We start from the raw sequence: 12,232 nt of genomic DNA, 5'->3' as shown, positions 1-12,232 counted from the left end.
GCCATTTTTATAATAACCAAGTACCAAGGATATTGACAATCTGAAATATCTAAAATAAAAACTGCACTGTTGAAAACCAAATTCTAATCTATAACATGTAATTATGTAAAATCAATGTTCTAAAATTGGAAACATTCAGATCTGAATTTCCACAATATTATAGATTTAAACCAGACCATTATCATTTTTAATGTAGTTAGCATTTAACATAAATTGCTTAATTTAAAAAAAATCTGAATCAGTTGATGACACTAAATGGGAACGGAGTGTCACATATTATAGGGGAAAAGAACAAACATTTCAGAATGATTTCCATAGATTAAGCTAGTGGGTGGATAAGTAGCTCCCACAGCTCAATGTAGAGAAGTTAAGGTAATGAATAGAAGTGGGTGGTTCCAGTTTGATTCACAGCGTCTCAGTTTGTCATGTCTGTTGAAAATGACTCATTCTAGATCACCATCATTTGGTGGGTCATCCATCTGGTTTTATGGGTTTTTTCCTCATGATCAAAGAGCCATTCAGTAGACTGAGAGGCAAGCAATGCCAAGTGGTGGAAATACTAGTTATTTCCTTAAGAAATGAGAGAATAAAAATACACAGTGTTAAGGGACTCAAAATTAAAATAACTGAATGAAAAAAATAAAAGGTGGTGGTGACTGAGGAGCTCTCTACAAACATTTGCAGGTGACAGAAGAGTTGACTGGGTCAATTCTCCACTGCTCTCTGCTGAGAGCACAGGGTGAGTAAACCGGTACCTTATTTGTGTGCTAGTAGTATATGGTTTGGGGACATTAGGGTATGGTTTGGCTGGGTTTTGTATGTAGGGCTGATGTTTGGATGTGGTCCTATTGGGCCCACTGGGATGGGGCCTGGACAATGACTTGGCTTGAGATGAAATGAATGAAAATGAGGTTTTCCAAGGTTGGGCCTGAGGGCCTGGGCATAGCAAAAAGCAAGGAAAAAGAGATTACACATTTCTGATTTGCTGCTGGGAGTACCTCTCAGAGACTCTGTGTGCATCCCTGAGGCTACTGATCCCCTATTTCTTCTACAAAAGAGCTGAGCTGAGCTGAGAGCTGCAGTTGCCTTATACAGAACTCTGCAGTGGTTCCAGTAATCTTGCAAGCAGAGGACAAAGCCCAGCCGTTCTAGTCACATGGCCAGCAGCAGTTGCTACCACCTACCCCTACAGCCGTTAGCATGGGGAGCAGTTGTGTGGACTATGCTGCCAAGTCCTCTCTTCCCAGCATTGGCTTAGAGACTCTGGTGAGGCCTCCCTGTCTTAGCTACCAAAATTCTTATAGCATGACAAGAGGTAGAGCCCCAGAACTGCCCAAGAAATGGGGCCCTGGTTTTCCTTGGGACTTCTGGACCCAGGAACTGTAAGTGGGGAAGTTGGTTAAATTGCAAAATCTGTCCCATTCACCATGTTCTATCCCTTTTCTTCGTTAAAGTACAGAATTTAAGTTTTTAGCACATTAAAGGCTTTGGAATAATAAATACCAGCTGCACAACAACTGGATAGCAAACATTTTTTCTTTGTCTCTCTGTAATAGAAAATTAATTTGAATGCGTTGGTTTAATGACCACATAGCTCAATAACTGTTGCTATTTTTCCTTTATCTGATATTGTTAGTGTGTATGAGCTATACTGTACTAGTTTATAACAAAATGTAGCTATTTCTCTTATTTGTGAGTCTACAAGGCTTACCTTAGGAAGTGCTGAACACCCATATTGACTTCCCAGCCTTTCGGTCAGATGCTTGGATTTTAAACTCTTCAGGTTAGAAACCATGTCTTCTCAGAGTTCAGGGAGATGCTTCCTTTCGGGTGTTAAATGGTTTTGAGGTTCCTGCTCTGGGATGTTAAGGAGATGATTCCGTGAGTTTTTTAAACTGTGTTTGCATTTGGTTTTGGTCATCTTAAATATTCAACAACAGTCGACAACTGCACTCCTGAGACACGATGGGACTTCCTACCATAAGGGTCAAGCTTGAAACAGAGCTGTCTTGGGAATCTAGTCCAAGACTGGGGAACAAACTCCCACAGGAACTAAGGATAATCACAAATCTCCCCACCTTCAGCTCCAAATGCAAGGCATACTTCTTAGACCTGTATTCTCTAATACAAACAGAGAGCAGGATGTGCATCTTAAACCTCTTCCTCCCAAAACAAAACATTATACTGCACACAATTCTCTCTGTGGGAAGAGGATGAGAGAAATAACCCACCCATGACAGATATTAGCCACATTGATTAATGTACTACTGGAAGGTGTTCAGAAACGTCCTTTATTGCCGCACTAAGAACCTACATATAGGAGAATATTTGAGCTACTTCTGACTAAGAGAAATATTTTGCTTATGTCAGTATGTAGTATAAACAGATATTAGGAAGTCCTTGTCCACCACCCTCTTTGGACCAAGGTGAGCCATTTCTAGGGTTTATAGAATTGACAACTAAAAAGTATTAGGCTCATATGTTTATATAGACACTGCATTATCATAACATGCTGGGAAATCAATAACACTTACATTTAAAGAAAAAAGGTCATATCAAGTTATTATACCATCAGCATGGGCATGCTACAGCTGTTCTCCATTTACAGAGAGAATTATTTACAGCTTTAAAAAAATTGCCATTTCCAAGTCAGACAGTATTATTATCTAGTTATAGACTGGCACAGGCACTAGCTATACTACTCATAAAAAAAGAGCATTGTCACCCATATACCCCACAGAATACTAGAGGGTAGGATGGAAAAAGTGAAATTACTTTGCCAGAAGCAGCAAACAAATGTAGAAAAGCTCATATCCAGGTCACATTTGTTATAAATCTCCATTAACGACTAAGAAGATAAAAAAAGTTTTACAAGAAAGCTGGATTTAGTTCTTTGAACATTTAAGGAATTCTAAACTCTGTTCCTCCTCTTATCTTTGTGACTACGTTCATGAAATATTACAAGGACCCCTCATGATTAGGGGGGTGGTATGGGCTAATGCATTTTCATTACGCAGAAGACACCCATCTCCATCTCATCTAATCAGTCCAGTGAAGCTGATTGATAAACTTATAGAGAATGAGGAGTCACTTCTCTGCTGTGTTAAACTGGTACAGCTCCATTGATGCAGCTGTGCAAATATATCCTAGCATTGGGCATGGATGACAGCTAGCTGGTTTAGACTGAGGCCAGAAAAGAATGAGCTATATGGCGTGAGGGAAGCGACTGTCCAAGATTGCACAAGACAAAGGGTTTTATCAACAATAGAAGTATCTTGCTGATTCCCTACAGTTTTTGAATATCCAAGAAGCAGTGGTTGATAAGAGTGGGTCTTTTAAAAATCATTTGCATGAGGCTTCTTATTCTTTCAGATGCAGACATCATAGTTATCCATGCCTTTCTTACCTCAAGACATGCTATAACCTTTTCTGCATAGAGCTATTCCTTATACCCAAAAGTTGCAGAAATTGCAGAATTCAGCTGTCCATTTATTAAATGTCAGTTAATGTAAGAAAGATAGTATACTTGTGCTCCAATCTGCACTCATTCCCACTGTTTTATAAGTGATTTTGACCAAGGAAGCTCCCTAGAAACTGTTTCTACCAACCCCTAAATTTGATAACACAGCAGTGGCCATAAACCCAGCACTCAAGCTAATGGCCACCTAGTCTAATAGTTGAGGGCTAGTAATATGCATGATGACATAATCTTTAACTATATGATTACATACTCATTTTCAACAGGGTGCTCAGGGAATGAATCAGGCTTGTGAAGTGAATGAGGCTATCGTCTGTAGAACGCCCTGCCTCGTTTATTGCAGAAGTTAAAAGATATGTAGTAAAGGAAGCAGGGTATTGCAGGAAAAGAAAGGATGGACTGGTGGTTGACGCACTTTGTCTATCCTGGAGAAGCGGATTCTATCCCTGGCTGTGTCACATATTTGAATTCTGAAGTCAGGATTGATTAGGATCTTGAATGGAGAATGGATTAGATGATCATAATGGTACCTTCTGGCTTAAAAAAAGAAAAACGAAGAAGAAAACTATGAAACAAGATTAATACTTTTAAATAATTTGTAAAAAGCTTAAGCAAATTGTATCAAGAAATTTCCTCTCACTGAAAAACATGAACTTTCAGGCCCAAAAGATCTTTTTTATTTAAAACAAGAAAAACAAAGTGTGTGGGAGGGGGATTGTTTCCCCCTGTGCCAAGTAGTAGAAGATTTTGAAGGCTTGCAAGCTTGGCTTATTTTCTTAAGAGTCTGAATTTTTTCTTAGTGTAACTTGTATTCTTTTCAATGCATAAACTAGTCCTTGAACACAGGTGCCCAGAAACAGCATGCAGGCAATCCCCTCTGTCAGAAATCTTAACACAAATACCAATTCTTATATCAGATCTTAGGAAGCAACTGCACCACAAGAACTGATCTATTTAGAGAAATTAATGCAGACAGCAAACTCTTGAGGCTTCTTACAGTTTCCCCAAAACAAGATTACATCACAAAACTAACGACACTGCAGCATTTCTTCACAGACTGTACATTGCTCACAAGCTAAGAAAAAGAATTTGTGTAAGAGCATGATCTGGTGATTTTGATAATAGTTTAGTAGAATTTTCTTCTCAGACAGCATCACTCAAGGCTAGATCCACAAAGGGCACTTAGACACAAGAATTGTTTACATGGTGCCATAGGTTGGATTACTGGGGTATGAATCGTAGAGCATTCTGTAAACCCTACAGGTGCCTACTAAAAGGTATATAGTGCATGTTAATTTAGTCCCTGGATGTGGGAACCCTTTCCTGGAGTTAGGCATCTTAACCAGGCGAGACCTTTTCTACAAAAACAGTGAAGGATGTGCTACTACACCCCCTTACAACCTTGAGCAGCGTGGTTAGGGCATTTAGCTAGGATGTGGGATCTGGGTTCAGATCCCCATTCTGCCAGATATGAAGCAGGTGTCTGAACCCAAGTCTCCCACCTCCTAGGAGAGCACTCTATCCACTGAGTTAGAAGGTACTCTGGTGTAGGGCTCTCTCAATCTCTCCTGTTGAAGCTTTTCCACTTTTATAAAATACTTTAATCGTCATGGAACAAGGACATGAACAATGACTCATCCTGGGTGAGTGCTTTACCCAGTTGGCTAAAGGTTAAAAGGGAGACACTACTGTGTCGTCATTATCGTCTTCCTCTTCTGGCAGCATTTTGTGTAGGATCCAAGCCAGTAGGCAGCCTTACAGCATGCCTACTGGATCATGCCCTGCAGGTGAATTCAGCAGGGAACGCCTCATTTGAGGATTGTGCTACAGTTCAAGCATGAGTTAGGCACTGGGGGCCAGGACTTAGGTGGCTGTGTGCATGCAGAGCAGCAAAAATTTAGGAACCTGGGGGACCAGTGGAAACGTAGGCACCTAGGAACTCTGAGTGTCTATGGGGTTAAGCGGTAGCTGATAGGAGTTTTGAGGTATCAGTTCCAGGGTAACTGCCTCTTTGGTCCCCTCCATGGTCAGCTCAAAAAATGCCCCCTCAGTTCTCAGGCCTCTAATAGCCACCTCTCTCTGAACAGGGACCTGCATCCCTCTCCCACTGATCAGGCTTTTAGACTTGCAGCCCCCGGCACTTCACTGAGTTTAACTTATCAGGTCTGACTGAAGTCCATCTCTTGCACTTTGCTTTTTCTCCGATGGCTGTGAACAGTGTAAGACAACAGTAGTAAGTAACCAAGCAGCTCTTTCAAAGCAAAGTATACTTATTTGAGAATAAAAGCCTCACAGAGAAAACATATGGAAGAATAAAAGGGCCTAAACATATACACCTCTACGCCAATATAACGCAACTCGATATAACACGAATTTGGATATAACGCAGTAAAGCAGTGCTCCGGCGGGGCGTGGCTGCGCACTCCAGCGGATCAAAGCAAGTTCGATATAACGCAGTTTCACCTATAACACGGTACGATTTTTTGGCTCCTGAGGACAGCATTATATCATGGTAGAGGTGTATTTACATTTACCAGTGCCATCCTCCCTCCCACCAATGAGGCCTATGGAGATCCTTGAGGGTTCCCGTCCTTTCAACCCTTCCGCAGGGTTTGTCCCTGCCACGGCACCTTGGACAAAGGCCATGCCTTTTTGTTGGATCAAACTGAAGTTCCCTCAGTCAGGTTAAACTCAGCCTTTTGTACCAAAAGTCATTTCTTTGTCTCCTTTGGGCTCTGGGACCAGGTCTGAACCAATATATGCAAACTACCCTAGGGGGTGATAATTCCCTGGAGCTGTTTACAGTCTCCGGGACTGCATCAATTTCCCTTGCTCACAGAGTGTTTGTAGTTCCTGGGAGGAGCCATAGTAATCTCTCTCGTGGAGTAAAATACAGTCCCTAGCCCAAAACGATTAATCAAACATTCATAAAGTTAATACATTAGTCCCCAAAGATACTGCAATATCTGTCACATCAGGATCTAAATGTTGGGTTTAGGCACCTAACGTAGCGAATAAGCATCTAAATTCCTTCATGGATTTGGCCCTCAGTTGTACAATGTTGCAATCTATTAATACGTCTCTTTTACCCTCCTTTAATTGCTCAACATTCTGAAACTTTTTCATGTTAGTTTACCTACGTAATCTGCTAATGTTGTATGATTAATGTTTGTCCTCTTTCTTTATCTTCACATCTTTTACAAATGTGGGTTCACTGAATAATATTTTCCATGACCTAGTGTTAAGGGATCAGACAGTGAAAACCTGCATCATAAAGAACATGCAGGAGAGAGGAAGGGTGAAGGTTTCCAAAGGAAACCCAAATGTGGTACATTTAAAATAATACATTTGAATAGTTAACACTTCTTCAGCAAGAGCCAGGATCTCTAAAATGTTGCCAGTAGTAGTCGATTCTGAAGGTACAAAGCACCAGTCACAGAGAGTCTGTAAAATTCTGTTGCAGAGTTCTCGCCTTTGTAGCAGAAATTGGCACTTGAAGTGCTGGTAGTTCTAAGGTCCCTGCTTATCTTTTTTGAATGGAATATGAATAGCACAAGACCAGCTCATTTGAATTAGCTATTGCTGGTGAATTACTTGCCATTTCAACACAGCTGAATTTGTACAGGTGTCTCAAAAGAAAAAATGAATTTGTAAAAACAGAGGAAATCAATTGTGAAATTCAAACACATTTGGAAAAGGCTGCTTAAACTCCTTTGATCTTTAGATGTAAGTACATGCTGTCCTGTGCATATCTCTGCAGCAGGGATTTAAGAATTTTACAGATTAGAAAGTGGTATACCAGGAAAAGTGTATAATAGAAAAAATGTCTTGAAAAAGCACTCTAACAAAGAGGAACCTCTCCCTCCTAACCCCCCAAGAGAAGGAGGAATCATGTGTGCATTTTTGTTTGTAGGGTCTGGCAGTCACTGTGGCTGTGAATTTCTGTACATACAGGATTTGGGATTTCCCTTAACATTTTCCAATTTACAAGGGCCTTCTGTTTAATTCTCTTAAGTTCTTCATCTAATTCTTTGAAAAATTATTAACATGAGAGCTGTTTTACTGAATTTGTACCTAAAGCACAGAATGTAGTTTTTTTTCCAGATAATTTTTAGGACAAAGATTATCAAAGCTTTCTGGTTTATAGGAATCTGTTTTAAACAAAGAGAAATGTCATTGTATCACAATGTACAAATGTTTGGGGCTAAATTAATCAAAATTACACCAGGCATTAATTTGGCACTATAGGAACTCAGAAAGAATGAGCTCTTCTTGTTAGGAGTCAGGCAGTAACCTAATTCATGAAAGACCCCAATTCAGCCTACACAGGAAAAAAAAAAAAAAGGATAAACACAAGCCCTTAAAAAAAAGCAAAAAACCCAAAGCAGAGCAGAGGTGTTAATAGATTCCATTCAATTAGCTTTAAAGAATTGAGATATAGAGAGTTAAAAATTGCTGGAGCAATAAAGACATTTGACCTGACTGGTCTGAGGCTGGACATGTTCAGTTATCCAATCAAAGTAATAGCTGGCAAGGGATACAAACAAGGCTTCCCAAGTGAGCTAAGTTGGACTTAACTGACCCAAAAAAATTAAAATTAAAAACCATTAAGAACTGTTAACATTCCAAGGACTGCCATCAAACTATAATTTCAATTTCACTTTTTGTAATATAGCCAAGCAAAACAGTGTAAAGCAGCAGACTGGTAAGAATGTTGCTTTTAACTGAAATTACCATTCATGGACACTAATTATGGAGACAATGACCCATCAAACAATGAGAAAATAATGTACTTTGCTGTATGGAATCCCTTCATTCTATAGGCTGAAGAAATGTCCAAGCTGTACAATCATGCCTTCTGAATTTTTTGAGCCCCTTTGAATGGAGAGTCTGATATTAAGATATTTGTTTGCTAGTTGTGTGCTGAACTACATGCTATTTTCCACTTCTTATAACACAGTTTCTCAGAAGCTTGTATATTAAACATTAAGGCCTAAGAAAAGTTTGGAACTGGGATAGCTGTATCTACCTCCAGCCCCTTAGATGGTTGTAAAAATTTTCTGCTATAGAGAGCATAACTTCTTAAAAATTAAGCTACATTAATGGAATGCTGGACTCTGAGAAATTCCATACCAAAGTTAATGGTATGGTTAACATAGTAAGTGGTAGAAATCAAAAGCAGCCAAGCTAATGTATACTGAAATCAAAGGGCTTAGGACCCTGAATTAGCACAGCAGTTATGCATATGCTTAAATTTAGGCACAAGTGTAATTCCATCCCTACTGGACAGATGATTAACTGCTTTGCTGAATAGGGATGGTTTTGCTCAGATGCTTAAAGTTAAGCGTATGCTTTCCTGAATTGGGACCATAAAGAATGTGTGTGTAGCAAAGTGGAAGGTCGTGGGTCAGGTGTACCCCATCACCCCTGGGGGAACGGGAGAGGGGCAGTATAGTCCCATGACCAAGTCCAAATAACCTCCTTTTTCTTCAGGGCAGTATAATCTAATGGTCAGAGTCAATAGCATCGGTTTTCAGTACAGGATCATAAAGCCAAGTGGCCAATGTTTGTGGGCACCTGCCCCTAGATTCAGGGCAGTGCGGCCCAGTGGCCAGAATCAGTAGGACTGACCTTGGTCTCGGGGCAATATGACCTAATGGCCAGAGTCAGTAGGATCACCCTTCGATGCAGGGCAGTATGCGCCAGTAGCCAGAGTCAGTAGGGCTGCTGCCCTTAGCCTCAGAGTAGTATGGCCTAATGGCCAGAATCATAGGAACACCCTTCTAAGTGGGGCAGTAGGGCCTGATGGCCAGACAAGGTGGTGGGCTACCACCCAGGTCTGGGTCAGCAACCAGGATAGGGGGACCTGGGCCTTTCCTACTCCACCGGGTCCCAGCTCAGAGCCCTGATAGCAGTGATTAGGTCAGCGGGGATCCATCTGAAACACGCTGACTCTGTTTCCAGTTCTACAACCAGAGCAACGTCTGGTTCCCCTAGGTTACTTCCTACATGGTCTTCCACTGCTGTAGTCCACAGGTCCTCTGGGATCACTGGCCGGTGAAGCCCCTAACGACTCCTTCCCCTCATGGGCTTCAGCAGGCAGCCAGGTATCCACCTGGGTTTCGGCACGTTTGGGCTCCGTGGTCTGGGGCTCCAGCTTCTCTCGGGAGGGAGCCTGCAACACATGTTCTCTCCCCTCAGCGGTCAGCCCAGACTCAGCTGGACTGTTCCTTTTATATACTGTGGTTCCAGTTGAAGCATGCCCAGCAGGGATGAAAGGGTGTGGCTTCTTCAGCTGACAGTATGGGGTTAACCCATTCTTGTCCAGTGTGGGCATCTATACCCCATCACAGAGAGAGTTTTATGTATTGACAGTAGGGTTCTTAGCTTTGAAACACACAAAAGTGATCTAAGCTTATAGTGCTTGAAATACAATATTGTTGTCCTTTTGCCTGAGCAGCTATACACATTCAGGGCTTTTCCAGGATGTTGTTTCTGTTAGGAGTAGAAATTGATGGTAGGGTCAGGTACTTCTTTGATGGTAGGGTCAGTTCTATTTCCCTGAACACATTAGGAACAGACAAAATTCAATCACAGATGGATTTTGTGTCTAAAAGATATGCTCTAGGAATTATTTTTGCGAAAGTTCTATGTCCTGGGTTATAATGGAGGTCAGACTAGCTGGTCACAATGGTCCCTCTAATTCATAAATTCCAAGGCTAGAAGGAAGTTTCTTTGTTCATAGCCTCCAAACCTTCATTTAGAGCCTGCCTATGCTCCAAGGATGTCTGTATCTGTTCGCGTCAGGTCCACACTCATAACTATTTCTCTCATTCTCTACTGTTCCCCCCACCCCTGGCTTTCTGGATTGCTTTCTTCCTCTGACAGCAACAGACACACAGCTACAAGCAATCCATCTCCTAGCTTAAGTGTTTGCAGTCAGTCACCATAGAAACAATTCTGCCCTAACATAGCACCTGGACATAGCTGCTGATTGGCCTTGCATGTGGCTTACTGCCTTGGATGATGGCTTCTATTATCTCCAATTATCTTATTCCATAGAGGTGCTTAATCACTTCTTCCATGTATCCTGAAGGATGGATGGATAGCATGCCCATGAGCTTTAACATGGTCTGTAATTGCCTTGGCTCGAGATCAAAGACATTCTTGGTGGGAACCATTAACACCTTCCAGCATGACAATATACTTTATTCCTCCTTACTGCACAATGGATTGCAAACACTACCAGTAACCAAATGAAAATTAAAAACTAATAGAACTGGGCAATTTATATGCTGCAAATAATTTCTGTCATGAATTTTTCCTCACATGAATTGCCATTTAACAGATTGATTTCCTTGAATGTATTTGTGAGAGGGTTCACTCACTCACCTTATGGTGCCTCTCGCACTGTCTTGTCCTGCAGACCCGCCTTAGTCCAAATACCGCAGCATCCTCTTAATGACTCCACCTTCTGGCCATGCCACCATCCGTATTTCCGCCTTCCAGGGGAGAAGGTATCAGTCCAATTCTTGCCATTTCCCCAGTAGCAAGTAGGGGGGACCTGGGTCTGCCTATTCCAGGCAGCCTCCTGCTGTGCCTTTAACTTCTATCTCCACTGCTTCAGTTCCCTGGGCCGCTTCCCCAGCACAATTCTTCGTACGCTTCTCAGGGCCTTGAGCTAGCTAGTCCTAGCAGCCAACCAGGATCTCCCTTTTGCTCCCCAGGTACCTGCTAACATCTGCTCTGTCCAAGGTACTCCTATTTTCTCAGCCTCTCAGGGACACAGTCCTCACTCAGAGCACCCACTGACCCTGCTCTGCCCTGAAGATCTCTTTTATGTGAGCCTAATTGGCCCTGATTGGCCACAGTGTGCAGCCTCCCTCTAAATGGCTGCTTCCTGTGAAGCCTCCCTAGGCTGCTTGGAGGATTCATTCCTACTGCTTCTCTCTGAGGGTAGGAAGAATTTGGGAATTATTTGATTATTTGCAAGCAGTTTGTTGTGAGTAGAAAAATTATGAGAAACAGCAACATTCGCTGTCTGAAAAGCAGATGCTCACTTTGTTTATGATCAAGTTGCCACTTCCACCTTTCCCTTCAAGCTCCTATTTCTAGTTCCAATTTTTTATTTGTAAGACAAGTAGAGACATCAAGGGTAGGGCATTTTACTTCCTTGAAAAATATAACTGAGGAAAAATTAAATACAATTTAGTTTGGCATACAATTTGAATAATTGTCTGTATAGTTTATCTTTAAACATTCATTCATACTCCATTCCTTCCTCCATGCATTAACAAAACTAATCAGATTTACAGCTCTTGAAACAGCATCAGTTCACGTCACCTACAAATTATAATCAGGCCACCATTACATGACAAGGTTGGTATGAGACATAGGTTTGAGAGTAAAGAAACTTGGGTTCTATTTTTACAGGTTCTGCCACAGAATTACCATGCAATCTTGGGAAAGTCACACTGGTGCTGCAGATTACAATGCAGGGGGAGACCTGAGTGCCCTTTGGACTTGATGGAGAAGGGTGGCTTAAAACAATGGACCATGTTCAAAGGTGACATAACCAGGTGGTTTTTGCAGGAGTACTTGGGCTGCGTTGAGAATGGATATAAATTGTTTAAATTAACAGTCAGGATTAAGTAGGTCAGAAAATGGGTGTGAGTGTTAATCTGTGGCTTCACAGATTCACAGTGGGTGTAAAACAAATTAATTTAATGGACACACCAAGAGGGTGGGGATGTA

At 41.5% G+C, this 12,232-nt stretch overlaps 1 long non-coding RNA gene across 1 annotated transcript; it reads right to left on the bottom strand.

Moving 5' to 3' along the window:
* Positions 1-299: 299 nt before the first annotated feature.
* LOC120398977 lies at positions 300-11,270 on the bottom strand. Its single transcript, XR_005594855.1, has 3 exons — positions 10,871-11,270; positions 1,712-1,857; positions 300-570 (listed from the first exon to the last, which is right to left on the bottom strand). It is a non-coding gene; the product is annotated as an uncharacterized LOC120398977 (long non-coding RNA).
* Between the last annotated feature and the right edge of the window lie 962 nt (positions 11,271-12,232).

The sequence above is a fragment of the Mauremys reevesii genome, linkage group 2 (assembly GCF_016161935.1).
Source record: "Mauremys reevesii isolate NIE-2019 linkage group 2, ASM1616193v1, whole genome shotgun sequence".
Taxonomy (NCBI): Eukaryota; Metazoa; Chordata; order Testudines; family Geoemydidae; genus Mauremys; species Mauremys reevesii.
The sequence above is the reverse complement of the archived record's forward strand: the minus strand, read 5'-3'. Positions and strand labels throughout refer to the sequence as shown.